Source organism: Phalacrocorax aristotelis, chromosome 6 (genome assembly GCF_949628215.1).
Source record: "Phalacrocorax aristotelis chromosome 6, bGulAri2.1, whole genome shotgun sequence".
Taxonomy (NCBI): Eukaryota; Metazoa; Chordata; class Aves; order Suliformes; family Phalacrocoracidae; genus Phalacrocorax; species Phalacrocorax aristotelis.
The window spans coordinates 22,114,448-22,129,753 of record NC_134281.1 but is presented as its reverse complement, the minus strand read 5'-3'; positions in this window follow the sequence as shown (position 1 = coordinate 22,129,753).

The following is a 15,306-nucleotide window of genomic DNA, read 5'->3' as shown; positions in this document are numbered from 1 at the left end:
ACCAGGGGTTGCCCCAACCCAGGTGTAGGGTGTTCTAGTGTATCAATCAAGCTATAAATGTTCTAGTAGATGAAGCACAGGATGAGAGGCTAGCTACTGTCTCCTCCACTCAATAAAAGCACCCTAAATAAACTTTTTGGCCACTGTCCTGGTTTCATCTGGGATAGAGTTAATTTTCTCTCTAGGACCTGGTATAGCACTGTGTTTTGGATTTAATATGAGAATAATGTTGATAACACACTGATGTTTTAGTTGTTGCTAGGTAGTGCTTACACTAGTCAAGGACTTTTCCAGCTTCCCATGCTTTGCCAGGTGCACAAGAAGCCGGGAGGGGATGGAGCACAGCCAGGACAGCTGATCCATACTGGCCAAAGGGATATTTCATACCATAGGATGTCATGCTCATTATGTAAACTGGAGGGAGTTGGGCTGTGATCACATCTCAGGGACTGACAGGGCAACGGTCATCAGGTGGTGAGCTATAAAATCATGTGGTTTCTTTCCCTGGATTTCACTTCTCTCTTGTTGTTTTCCTTTTTGCTACAATATTATTATATTTTAATTATTAAACTATTCTTATCTCAGCCCATGAGTTTTCTTACTTTAGCCCTTCAAATTCTCCCCCATCCTACTGGGATGGGCGAGTAAGTGAGTGGCTGTGTGGTGCTTGGGTGCTGGCTGGGGTTAAACCACAACAGCCACATACCCACAATAAGTAAGAATCAAAGTTTTGTTGTCATAGAGAACTTCAGCTTGGACAATATCTCCTTTTGTTGTCACAGAGAACTTCAGCTTGGACAATATATCCTGAATTGTTCAGTCAACCAGTACTAAAAATCCCAATGTATTTTCTGTTTCTGAACAGTACAGTAGAGACTTTCCAAACTCAAAAACTATCAACTTTAACACAGGCTGAAGCTAAATTGTACTGATAAATATAACAGTATGTCAATATATCACAGTATTAGTAAGATTATGGACTAACAAAGAGGAGCTGATCTCAGAAAAAGTAATGTTATCACAGAGTAAAAATGACTAGGACTTGGTATGATTTGTTATATACAAAGAGATAAAAATCCCAAACATTATCTACTTGATTCTTTTAAACAGCCAATTACATAAGTGAAGTGGAATCAAACCAGCATGGAATAAAAACTTGTTGTGGTTTAGCCGCCAACCCAGCCCCACACAGCTGCTCGCGCACTCCCCCACTGGTGGAATAGGGGAGAGAATCAGAAGGGTAATGCTCTTGGGTTGAGATAAGAACAGTTTAATAATTAAAATTAAAAAAACAACAACAAAAATGCAATGGAAAGGAAAACAACAAGAGGTGCAAAACCGGGGGTGGGGGGGAGAGGGGGGAAGGCGATGAACCACAGAAACAAACCACATGTGAAGCAACCGCTCACCACCCGCCAACCCAACACTGCACCTCCCCAAGCCACAACTGCCCCCCCACCTGCCAACTACCCCCATTAATATACTGGTCAAGGCATCACATGGTATGGAATGAACATACCATTGGCCAGTTGGGGTCAGCTGCCCCACCATGGCAGGTTTGTGGGAGTGTAATATAGTCAATTTGCCAGGCCTCTCCATATTTATATTTCAGCTATCATCCCACATGCCACAGAGGCTTTACCCACTTCGCTTGCTTGATTGCAGCGCATGTGTCACATTCGTGGATAGCCCGTACTATAGCGTCCATGGTCAAGTCCACCCCTTGATCGCGAGCCCACCTGTATGTTGCATCTCTCCCTTGATGGCCTGAGGTGTCATGGGCCCACCGAGCTATAAATAATTCACCTTTATGTTGCCAGTCCAGATCCACCTCAGCCACTTCAATCTTGGCAGCCTGATCTACCTGCTGGTTGTTTCGATGTTCTTCAGTGGCCCGACTCTTGGGGACGTGAGCATCCATGTGACGTACCTTTACAACCAGGTTCTCTACCCGGGCAGCAATATCTTGCCACAATGTGACAGCCCAGATGGGTTTGCCTCTGCGCTGCCAGTTGCTTTGCTTCCACTGCTGTAACCAGCCCCACAGGGCATTTGCCACCATCCAGCAGTCAGTATAGAGATAGAGCACTGGCCACTTTTCCCATTCAGCAATGTCTAAGGCCAGCTGGATGGCCTTTACCTCTGCAAACTGGCTTGATTCACCTTCTCCTTCAGCAGTTTCTGCTACTTGTCGTATAGGACTCCATACAGCAGCCTTCCATCTCCGATGCTTTCCCACAAGGCAACAGGGCCCATCAGTGAACAGGGCATACTGCTTTTCATTTTCTGGCATTTTGTGTCACCTCCTCCTCTGGTGATAATCCAAAATCTTTGCCTTTTGGCCAGTCCATAATCACTTCCAAGATTCCTGGGCGACTGGGGTTTCCTACTCGAGCCCACTGGATGATCAGTGCAACCCGTTTATTCCATGTAGCATCAACTGCATGGTGTGTAGATGGGACGTTTCCTTTGAACATCCAGCCCAGCACTGGCAGTTGGGGTGCCAGGAGCAACTGTGCCTCAGTACCAACCACTTCTGAAGCAGCTCGAACCCCTTCATATGTTGCCAATATCTCTTTTTCAGTTAGAGTATAGCAGGCTTCAGACCCTCTGTATCCCCGACTCCAAAAACCCTAGGGGTCAACCTTGGGTCTCCCCAGGCGCTTTCTGCCAGAGGCTGCAGGTAGGGCCATTCTCCCCGGCTGCGGTGTAGAGCACATTTTTTACATCTTGTCCTGCCTGGACTGGCCCAAGAGCTACTGCATGAACTATCTCCTGTTTAATCCGTTCAAAGGCCTGTCATTGCTCAGGGCCCCATTTGAAATCATTCCTCTTCCGGATCACTTGATAGAGAGGGCTTACGATCATACTGTAATTTGGAATATGCATTCTCCAAAAACCCACAATGCCCAAGAAAGCTTGTGTTTCCTTTTTGCTAGTTGGTGGAGACATGGCTGCTATTTTGTTGATCATGTCCAATGGGATCCGATGATGTCCATCTTGCCATTTGATTCCTAAGAACCGGATCTCTTGTGCGAGTCCCTTCACCTTACCTTGTTTTATGGCAAAATCAGCTTTCAGAAGGATTTGGACTATTTTCTCTCCTTTCTCAAAGAATTCTTCCGCTATGTTGCCCCACACAATGATGTCATCAATGCACTGAAGGTGTTCTGGAGCTTCTCCCTGTTCCAGTACAGTCTGAATCTGTCCATGGCAAATGGTAGGACTGTGTTTCCACCCCTGGGGCAGTCGATTCCAGGTATACTGGACGCCCCTCCATGTGAAAGCAAACTGTGGCCTGCACTCTGCTGCCAAAGGGATGGACAAAGAACACATTAGCAATATCAATTGTGGCATACCACTTGGCTGCTTTTGACTCCAGTTCATATTGAAGTTCTAGCATTTCTGGCACAGCAGCACTCAACAGGGGAGTGACTTCATTCAGGCCACGATAGTCTACTGTTAGCCTCCACTCTCCATTAGATTTCCGCACTGGCCATATGGGACTGTTAAAGCGTGAATGGGTCTTACTGATGACTCCTTGGCTTTCCAGTCAGTGAATGAGCTCATGGATGGGACCCAGGGAGTCTTGGTTGGTGCGATATTGCCGCCGGTGCACTGTTGTGGTGGCAATTGGCACCTGTTGTTCTTTGACCCTCAGCAACCCCACAACAGAAGGGTCCTTTGAGAGACCGGGCAAGGTAGACCGCTGTTTAGTTTCCTCCATCTCCAAGGCAGCTACACCAAAACCCCACCTGTACCCTTTTGGGTCCTTGAAATAATAATATACTGGTCATGGCATCACATGGTATGGAATGAACATCCCATTGGCCAGATGGGGTCAACTGCCCTGGCCGTGGCCCCGCCCCTCCCAGCCTCCTGCCCACGTGGCAGAGCATGGGAAGCTGGAGAGGTCCCTGCCTACTACAGGCACTACAGTGAAGAAAATTAACCCCTTCTCAGCCAAAACCAGAAAAAGGTGAGCAATGATAGGAATTAAGTGCATTTCTAGAATCTAAGTTGACAAAAAAGCTGCCGCTAGTAAAACACACACAGAGTGAGAAATACGTTTTGTAACATTACAGAGTTTCAACCTGGGATGCTGCAATGCAGTTGCTACATCAAGAATTTTAAAGTCACCATGTCCAATAAACTTAATTCAGGAGACTTAAAAGAGCTAACAAAAGCCAAAAAGGTTGTTAAGATTTTCAATAACTCCAAAAGACAGGAAAGGTCTAGGTGACAGGGGACGGGGGATGGGGGACGGGGGATGGGGAGCTGTGTTAATACTTTTTGAAGAAAAATTGGAAAGCAACTGTAGAAATGGTAGCCAGTAATCATTTCCAGTCAGAATAACCAAACAGCTCCTATCAGAACCCAATGTAAAAGAACTACAGAATGCAAAACCAATAAAGTCCCGTATCTGGAAAACAGAGACTGCAAAACGAACACGTTATCTTTGATGCTCTTATGAGTTTGGGCAACACTGGCAGTATCTTTAAAGAAGTGTATTAGCAAGGCAAAACTCTGCAGACTTAGTACTGGGTGAGACTTAAGAACCTCCCTTTATTCTTTTTAGTATTCCCCCTCCCCCACCATGTTCATATTTTTATGTCCTGTTACTTTACTTCCCTAATGTGAAACAATATTAACTTCATTCCTGACTAAAGCAGGCCCTTCAGATAATTATGACTGCCCCCAACCATGCTTCTGCTTCCTTATCAAATCCACACTCAAATCCTGCATCAGTGTTTCTGTAGTCCCTAATTTGGTTCCTCAGCTCCTGCCATTGCTACACTAATATTTTAGCATTTCTAATTTGACATAGACAGACTGGATTTTCTTACGTTGATCTGACCACTGTAATCACCAATATTACCACTTTTTCCTGCTGAGTCTGTCAGGTGTCCAGTGACAGAAATATCCTCAGTGTTCTAATTTCACTTTTTCTCATGTCTTTGTCCAGGTTATACAAGCCTCTCCAAACTTTGTCTTTCTATTTCTTTGCTGCTAGTTTATAGTATATGATTAATTGATGGAATCTATTAATTTCTGTCTCTGATACTGTTTTAAGCATAATTAAAATCTACAGCTTAAACACGAGCAGGTTTGTTGCTTTGATACAAGCAGCCAGGATCTCCCATCCCCTCGCTTACCTCAGTGATTCATACCTATCTATGAGCCACTTGAAGTTACACACATAGGTGTGTAGCTCTATCTATTACACTCCAGCCTGTGTCCTTTTATTTGTTTTCAAGAAACTTAAAAAAGCAGAGTATTTTCACTCTTTACCTCAAAGTTAAATTTGTTTGAATTTAGCAAATTGATTTAAAACTATTGAGAAAATGATTGGCAAACAGACTCATATCTAACACAACGGTACACACTTGCTCTCCTTTGGAACTTAGACTGAAAAAAACTACTAAGATCATAATGCCTGTCAGCAGCAGTTGCCAAGTCACTGCTTTCTTTTCATTGCAACTATCTGTAGTATGCTCTTTGCTTATTGTGGGCTGCTTTTATGATACACAGGTAGAAGCAGAAACTTTAAAGGAATTCATTTTTGGAGTCAATGCAGGCTCCCCAAAGGAAGCAGAGTAAAAGGAAACAAAACACATACAGGGAAAAGCACTACCTTTGTGTTAGCATCACACAAGCACAGACAGAGGGTTAGCTGGAGGACTAGAAAGGAACATGCCTCCAGACTGCAAGATCAGAGATTGTGATGATTGCTGGACTGCACAGTGGCCCTCTGTGCCCCTGATTTTAGCACTGAAGCCCCCTTGACATAGATTAAGTATTTGCAGTGTTGGAAGCAAAGCACAATAACTGAAGAGGCATTAATGAGGTAGTAAATGTAGGAATGTAAATTGCAGTCCCATATATTGAAGCCAGCCTATAGATAAGGACAGTGCTGTCCTATTCAGACAATATACCAAAGAATAACAGACAAGATCAGGAAAGATCAGCAAAAAATAATTTTCTGACTGCCCTCCAAATTAGGGTAGTTCACTTTGTGTGCTGACAGGAATACTTCCTCTGCTCACCTCTAGCTCTAGGTCAGTTGCTCATGCACAGCACAGTTGCCAATGGATTAAAAAAAGAAGAAAAAAAACGCTAAAATGAACAGTCGTACCACTATACTTCCAAATACAAGTGGGTTTTGTTAAGTGTCTGTGGTGTTTAGATCTCAACTAATGACCTTTTTATTATGTAGCATTGCTGGACAGGATCATCTTCCATTTTATATCCAAGAAATGAAGGCCAAACCACATGTCAGAGGTACATTATTAAGTGATTAGAGTCTCTCAAATCCTAAAAATGTTATGAAGAACAGAAGATATCTCTCTCTTACAAAAAGACAGACAGTCCTTGCCATCGTTTATGGCAGCAGCAGCAGCATTCAGCGACCATACTTAGAAAACCATGCACTGAATTTAACAAGGAATTCAAGTATTATTTAAAACTACCATGAAAACTGAAGGATTTATTAGCCTCACTTACACATGCAGTGAAACCTCTGTGAGTGTTCCTTAAAGAGGATTTTACCTGAACTTCAGCAGCATAAAATACCCAGAATTGCCCCTCCATCCTTTCTTTGACATTTGCAGTCAGGTATCAGCACAGGAGATTCAACATTTCCAGTGTCAGTGCTCAAGAGTAATGACCCATTGTTTACCTAGTCAGACTTCGAATCTTTGTTTGGTTTTGATGAAGTACATAATAACTATAATCAAAAGTTAAGCATGTTTCATATACAAGAAAACACAGGCAAAAGCTTTTCTGGAGCACTAAGTGCTGGTAATTAAGTATCACCCATTCATTCCTTTATTTGGCAAAGCTGCACACAGAGTATCAATTGAAATTCCCAAAGTAGCCACCTCAGGATCCAGTCCTCCTCATCCAATCAAGTTGACCTAATGTGACTCATCTCTTAGCATACTTCTACTGATATAACCTCAACAGTGCAATCAAAACTATACTGCCAATAAGAGACAAAGGAGCATGTATGTTCAGACAGGAATATGTACTAAATCCAAACATACATGAGGCATTTACTTGTCTTTTTTTCAGCTGAATTAGGGAAGAAGCTTACTTACACAATTCATAAAAGTTGTATTTGTTGGTCAAGATAAAGGTACCTGAGGAGCTGCTTTCCAAATGTAAAACTGAGAAGTTTTTGAAGTCTAGCTGTCACCATTTTCTTTCATGCACTAACAGGCCCTTCCCCTGCCACACCCCTCAGGTGAACTACTCTGGAGTAAAATATCCTCTCAGTCCTCCCCCAAGGAGAGCTCACCAGGGTCTATAAACCACCCAGCTCAACTGTAGTGAGCTAACTACGCAATAAACAGAGTTCACATTTATTATATTCTGAGGTGTAAAAGGTGAAGCTCCTCCCACAGCCAAAGCAGCACACAACTGCATGGGCAGGGCAGCAGCTGCCTTCTGAAGAGGGGCCTGGAGCCTTCCCAGGGCCTGCCTCAGTAGTAGCAAGCCCAGTGTGTGCATGAAGCATTGGGCTTACTGCACAGGATGGAGGAGGGCTGGTGATCTGTGGAGAAACAGTGGAGTATGGCTGATTCCTGATGTTGGTATTTGGTTTACCAGCTGAGGGATGGAAAATTCTAAATTAACAATAGAAAAGGAATAGCTACTGAACTTCTTTACAATGAAAAAAATGTAACTGCTACTGAAGTTGTCAGTTTGTAGCGTGGCTGTACAGTTAACATGGAAAGCATATTTAACAGAAATTAGTCTATCTGATAGCAAAACAGGTTATTTTTTTGTTTTTTTTTTTTTTTTTTTTGCACCGAGAGGAACACTTCTGTACCAGCTCAGCAATGCTGGCTCCCTCTGGTGGCTAATTTCCATAATTGATTGATAGTTTTTTTCCCAAACAAGAATCAGTGTAGTCCAACTGGACTGATGAGGTAGAACCGATGTTTGAGAGCATGTAGGTTTGGGAAGCTATAAGTTTTCTGTAAAGCACTGATCAATAAATGCTTTTATTATGATTAACTTTAAAGGCTATGGGGTTGTACAGCATTTATTTGTTGCTATGCAAACTGTGAAAGCATACGCAAATGTTCAGTTTCTAAATTAAAGCCTTTTAAAATAAGTATATTAACTATGCAATAATGTAATTTTATTTCATAATGTTAAAAATAATGCTGAATTTTAATTCTATCCCTGATGTATTTGGAAAATTACCATCCTTGTAATTAATTCAAAGTAGCTATTTGCTTATGGAGATATAGGAATAAAATGAGGCTTAGAAGATTAAAAGATTTTAAAAACAAATAAACAAAAAACAAAAATATTTGCAAAAGCTGATCTTGGACATGAATCCATGTTGAGCACATGTCTTACAGCTCAACAAGATCTCTAAATTTAAAAAGAAAAACACCCCCCCCCAAAAAAAAAAACAAACCACCACCAAAAACCAAAGCAAAGACCCAGATGATTGTATAGATAACATAGTTACACAGTTTCCAGCAGTTGTGCTAGGCTATTCAGCCTTTATCCGATGTGGGCATACCTACAACTTACCAGATTTTGACTTAAGTAGTTAAAATTTCATTAATGGCTAAATATAGCCTCCTAGTTAGGAAATGTTATTTGTATTAGGACCTTCTAGCAGGTCAGAAGCAAGCATTTAGTTGAAATAGGTAACTTGAGTATATCTGGTACATTTTTACTTCAGACTGCAATTAACACCGATGAAGTCTAACTTTGTCTGACAGCTCCTGGTGCCTACACCAACAGAAGCGAGGCTTGATGAGGAAGTGGTATTCGTTCATGTCATCTAAATGGTTTGTTATTGATACAAACCTTACCAGAACTGCAAAAGCAATAAGAATTCCAATAGTACCCGATTTTAGTTGCAAATATTTTGCTACAGCGTAACAAAATCTGGTTTTGCATACATTTCAAATTTTTTTTTTGCTTTAAGTTTTCATCTCACCAAATACTATATTAAAGGACATGTCCCTCAGTCTTTGTAGGGAGTGTTTCCTAGTCTGAGGTAGCCCCTGGTGAAGTTTAAGCCCTTATTAAGTCTAATATTTCATAGTGTTACAAACAGTTAAAAATTATTTCAGGATTGTTTCTCTGCTTCTTGTCCCCTCTCCTTTAAAATGTGTTGGAATTGTTGGAATATTATTAAAGCAAGCTGTGACTTTAAGAAATGTTCTTCTGTCAGTTTGTTTTATATTTTAGGCCAATCTCTCTAGAATCCTTACCTAACCTTTATGGTACTGGAGGGGGTGGGGGGAGTAGTTGCTAGGATACTTGCAAAAAGGCAAATTAGCTGCACTAGAAATAAAACAAAAGGATTAAAAAATCTCTAACCTTTTGAGTTAAACATCTAGTTTCAACAACTGCCAAGATTTTGTGGTTCTTCTCTTCGAGACAAAGCAATTCAAAATATTAATAGAACCCCAATTTCACAGGCATATGGGATTTTAGTATTTAGGATTCTAGCATTGCCCTAGTGAATCAAGTTCAAGATATGCCAAACTGTATGGTAAGTTTCTCATGCTGTTTTCAGAAGATTTGATCACTATTTACAAGCATTTTGATATTTTTATTCTTTTATCCATGTTTGGATGTGGATCTTCAGCATTCTAGGTCTTCCATAAAACACTAAGCTCCCAGCTGAACAAAGCAGAGTCTCGAAACCACCTAGAATATAAGGTTTCAATGAAAGACACACATTTTGACAGTGCTGTTTAATTTTAGGTCTACTGAGCTTTTCTCTGTTTGTAGCTTTGGCAGCAAAAATTCAACAAGAAAAGTAAAGCTGAAGATCTAGATGCTTTTCCTTCACTAATATATATGTCATCTTGATTCAAACTCTGACAAGCAATCATTCCTTGAACCTTTTTCTCGCATATTTAGTGTAGTAAAATTCCTGCTTATTTCAAGAAAATCTTTTTACATATTCAAATCCATTGCAAGAGAAAGCTTTCTGTAATTGTCACTACTATGCATTAACTTTGACATAAAGAAAGTACTCATAGAAAGCTATTCAAATTATTAAAGCATGTAATTTTTAGGGCTCCCTATTCCACTGAGGCATGCAGATTTTGATCAGATTAATGCAAAGAATGAAGCCTTCATTATTCTGTATAGTGATCTACCACCACCTGGTCCCTACAAATTTTGCATGCAATCTTGCTTTGTAGACTATCAAGTACATCTGCATTAATGGCCCTTTCTTCTTTCCTTTTTACCCTGAATAATGCCTGAAGCATAGCCCTTGCCTTTACTGTGGCAGTATGTATGTGGGAGATCTGGAACACGAGACAGCTTGGGCATTTTCTGTGTCTAGGTCCAGAGAGATGACTTCACAGTATTTACTCCAAAGATGTTAATGGTTAGCTAGAGGAAAAAGAAGACAGGGTAGTGTTAAGCTTCAGGAAGTCATTATTCTTCATGAAAAGGTAGCAGGAAGAGCTCCTTGCTGTTAAGTCACAGATGGGAGGAATTGCTGGCCTCAGTATATGATTATAGAGAGGTGAATGCATGCCAGCTGTCTATACTGCAGATGCTATATAATAAAATGCACCTCTGTTTCTTCACATTGTCAAAAACTGTCAGAATTCACTTTTCCTGAAGAGCTAGGGACAACTTTAAAAATGTTAAGAGAAGAATACTGCCATTTTCATAACCAGTTCCCATGACTCTTCCATTCTGATGTCTGATGCCAGTAAGAATATGTTCTGTATCCTTTCTGATGCCAGATAAGTCACAGATGAAAGATTAGGAATCCCTTCCTTACAGAAGGAATTGGACATTATTATACTGCTCTGGCTTGACTACTTCTTTTCTCCAGCTGAGCCAATACACAATATTTCACATAAGAAAGATGTATACCAGGACCCTTCCCTGGTGAAGCTATTTTCTTATTTAGCTCTTTAACTTTTTTCCCAGTCATATATTTTTCTTCCTCTTCTGTTTACCCCTACATGAGTTGCAAGAATAAATTTTCAGGTTTGGTTATTTTTATTTTTTAATTAAAAAAAAATCATAATCATTGCCTTCATAAACGGAACTGGGCTATTCACAATCTGAGATGGCATGTTGGAAAGAGTCCAAATGCAGCTGCAAACAGATAGCAAACAGCAAACTGGAATGGAAACACATTTGGATAATTACTAATATGCAAAATCAGGAAATGTAAATATGTGGGTTTTTTTTAAAAAAAATACTGTTGCCTTTCTGCTGTACCTGCTGTATTAAAAACACAGAGGCTATAATACTACAAAGCTCAAGAATTACAAAGGAAAGTAGGTTGTATGAATTAAGAAGTACTGTGGTCTAACAAGTAGGTCATTTTATAATAACTCCAAAAAAACAGTGTCAGGGCACTACAAGGGCTCACTACCTAATAGATGGGAAGCAAAAATATGCCCCACCAGCCAGGGCCCTGTCCCACAGTACCCAAGGAAGGCAAGCAGACAGACCCAGTTGGTAGTTGGGGTCAGCCAGAAGCCCAGCTCTTCAGACAAGTCCATGGTAATGTGTGTTCAGGATCAGGCCAGGAACACAAGTTCCCAAGTTAGGGTCAGAATCAGGTCTAATGATGGTAAGCAGGGTCAAACACTAGCAATAATTACCAGATCTATCCATAGCAAATTAGGCAGGTCCCTGGTCAAGCTGAGAAGTCAGCCTGCAGGTCAAGATTTAGACCTGCAGTATCTATGGCTAGGCACAACTACAAGAGTGCTGGAGACAAACACTCCTACAGCATAGTTCAGAGTCAGGCCTGAGCTTCAATGGAGCTCCTGGGCCCATGGTCAGGAGATATGAAGAGAGGCTGGTTAGGGCAGTTAAGGCATACTTGAGCACTCAGACTAGAGAGTTCTGGGTCATTCAATGTAATTAAATTTGTATTACCTTAGAAGTAAACATGGATGCTGAAGAAAAATGAACATACTTGGGAGCTAGGGATACTACAGCCTTGATCATCCAAATGCTAGTGAAATACAGGGCCTAAAACTTGGCTGGCAGTTCAATTTCAGTATAGCAGATGTTATGGACATGACCCTGTTTTAACAAAGTGGAACTGCAGATAACAGAGGTTAAAATAAATCAAATCTATATGGATTTACACACTCCCAGATGAATGACATTTTAATCAGAAATGAATCAGATATTCAAATTCTGCCACCATCTAAACTTGAATTTCAGAATTAGCAAAAGATTTTCAGAATTACTGAAATTACTTTATTCTTTAGTCTGCTTGAACTTGTGGTTAATGCGTGCAGCTTTTTTTTTTAAACAATGTTAAAATAAAAGCTTAAGATATTTAACAAATAATACACTGTACCTTAGGAACTCAACATTTATGGGGAAAATTATTAAGGTTATTTAGAAACTGTTATGTATAAAGCAAATTTCATTAAATTTTCTATTCTAAAATCCATTAAATGCCTTTTTCTTAAAGAGGGTATATATGGCAATCTGTGCAAGATGCTGGTTCCTGAAATACTTTGACTGTTTAATTTTTTTTCTGTACTGATCCTCATTTCATTTAGCATACATTTTATAAGGCAGTAAATAGAATACATATTCTTTACAGGGCAAATAGACTTTTGATATGCCAGACCTTTTTCTTTTTTTTGGTAATATTAATAATTCAAGTCACCATAGTACTTGATTAAGCTTTTATGAATTTCAAATTATTTGTTAGATAACTGGAGTAGTTCTTCAGAATATCTATTTCTGTCTTAGAGTCATAAGATCCAAATTACCGGTGTCACTCTTGTTCAGTCAAAAAGGTAGAAAGACAGCAAATGAACTTAAATTAGCTTAGCCTTATCTAAACATGTGGGTCCTTTCCTGGGCAAAATGGAAAACTTGAAAATATAGTACTTATGGCCATAGATAAACTTCTAGTAATAATTTCTGTTTGGTAGAAATAATTTCAAAATCAGAGATGTCGGGGCGGGGGGGTGGGTGGGGATGATGTATTTATAGTGTGAACTTATTCTCCAGAATTGAAATCCTGATGTTACTGTTTTATGATACACTATTGTTATAGTGAAATCCAACATAGCTATGTTGTTCTGTGCACAAATATGAAATAAGATTTGGGAGGATCTAGCAGTTTGCAGCCAGACAATGGATTTCAGTATAAATAAGAAAACAGTAAACCTACTAGGGAATGTAACTTGGGAACCTGTTTTTTTTTTCTGTTGACACTTCTTCAGTTTTTATTTAGACTATAAATCTTCTCCACGCCATGTTATTAGTCAATGTATTGAACCATAAGGGAGGTAGATTGCAGTGGGGCTGAATATGTATATTCTGAGGTATAATCATTCACATATTGATTATTTGCTGTGGTATTCTTGATTTCCATGTGTAACCATTGTCTTAATAGAGACCGAGGTTTAATAGAAAATGAAGAATGAAACTCTGTTTGTTTGTTTGTTAGAAGGTCATTGCTTTCTTTTACCTAGAAATGGTGTGCAATGCAGATATTAAGACTCAACTGACTTGCAAAACACAGTTTAAGAATTTTAAGTAGAGGCTTATGAGAAAGTTTTGACATGTTAACACTATAAGTATATCCTTCCACAAGAAAGTCATAACAGTTTTCAGGTTGTTAAAATTATGGTGGTTCACACTTAAGTATCACAAAGTAATACCTGGGTTTCTCTGAGGAGTGGATACTTCTGTAGCCAGAAAACAGCATATGCAGAAACTATGCATTAAACCACTCAAAAATACAGTGCAGTGATATCACCACTGTACACTATCAAGTACTTTTCTGCTGTAATCAGAATGTGATGCAAGGAACAATTTTGGTGATATTGTTGAAGGTTTCAGTGATTATTGGCAGAAAAATTTTTTAAGAGATGCTAATAAAACACTTTCAGTGCAGTAATGTGCTGACACAGTCTAGAGTCACAGTGAAAAGGGGGAACACTTGCTGCAATTTTAGAATGTGTATAATAATTTTAAAAAATATCTTTTACATATTCTCTGAAACAGTCAACTATGGTATTCCTATTAAGATGATACCTTCCTATTCCTCAGAACACAGCTAAGCTACTAAATATGTAACATCAGTTGAAACAGGGGAAAAAGATAATTTTAAACTGGCCACACAGTGTTTCATGTTTCCAGCAGGAATTAGTTTCATTTTTACCCTATTTAGAAGCTGGCTTTAGAACTTCACAAAGAAGGTCTGAAAAAGGCCTATAACACTGAAGTGTTTTCAGGGTGTTCTTTAAAGGGATGAAAACTTTGGGTTTTTTTTTTTTTCCCTTGTATGGCCAAACAGGATTTTCTCTACATTTTTTTCTGAAACAGGAGGACTGTAGCATGCAAATGCATTCAAGCTATCACCTCACTTGCTGTTCTATCTGTATTGCATGTCCTATCTACTTTGAAGAAAAATGAAATCCGCACACTGAGAAGTCTGTTCAACCATTTTGTAGGTATGCTTGTACCTGCCAACACCTGCCAAGGCTCCTAATCCCTCTCCTTAATCCCCCTATGAGGTTCATCATGGGACATGTTTCTGTGCTAAATTACTCCTTGCTAAAATATCATGCTTACGTGATGTTTCTTATCTCACTGTAAGCACACAAGAGCAACAGAATAGAGAGATTAATACCTCAACAACACTCTTATTTAAGAGATGGACATACACAAGCAAAATGTAAAATAAATTTTTCAGAGGTACAGTTAAGAGGCAGAGTGTGTAAGAATTTAAATTTCCATTGAGCTCATTCCAGAGACTTTTAGAAACATCGTTCTTCCTTTAACAACATATTTAACTTGTTCTTCCCCTCTGTATTTGTCAAAGATTTTGCATAATGCAGTGTTACTAGAAACTTTTTGTCTGTCTGAATTTAGAACCACCAAAAGTCTTTCCAGAATAGAGTTTCTGAGTGAAACTGAAATGACTAAGTGGCTGAATAATAACTTCAAAAAAAGGAGGATATGGCCAGTTGCTTTGGAAAAATGTCCATTCAGTTGCCAGAGGACTTAGAGTTGTTAAGACCACCCAGAAGGCAGGTAGCCTGCCAAATCAAAATCGAAAGTACATCATGCATGAAGGGCTGCAATCTGCTTTGAGAACTCTCAAGATTATTACGATTTTACTCTTTGTGCCTCAGCATTTAGAGCCATAAAGGAGACCCTGTAGCTGAAATTTTATATTTTATCATCACTTACTCCCACCTGTGTGGAAAGGTAATAGATAATAAAGCAGAAGCAGAGATGAGGTGAGAAGTACCTCCATTTTGAAACTCAGGCATTGAGAGTTTGCAGTTATGTTAGTAG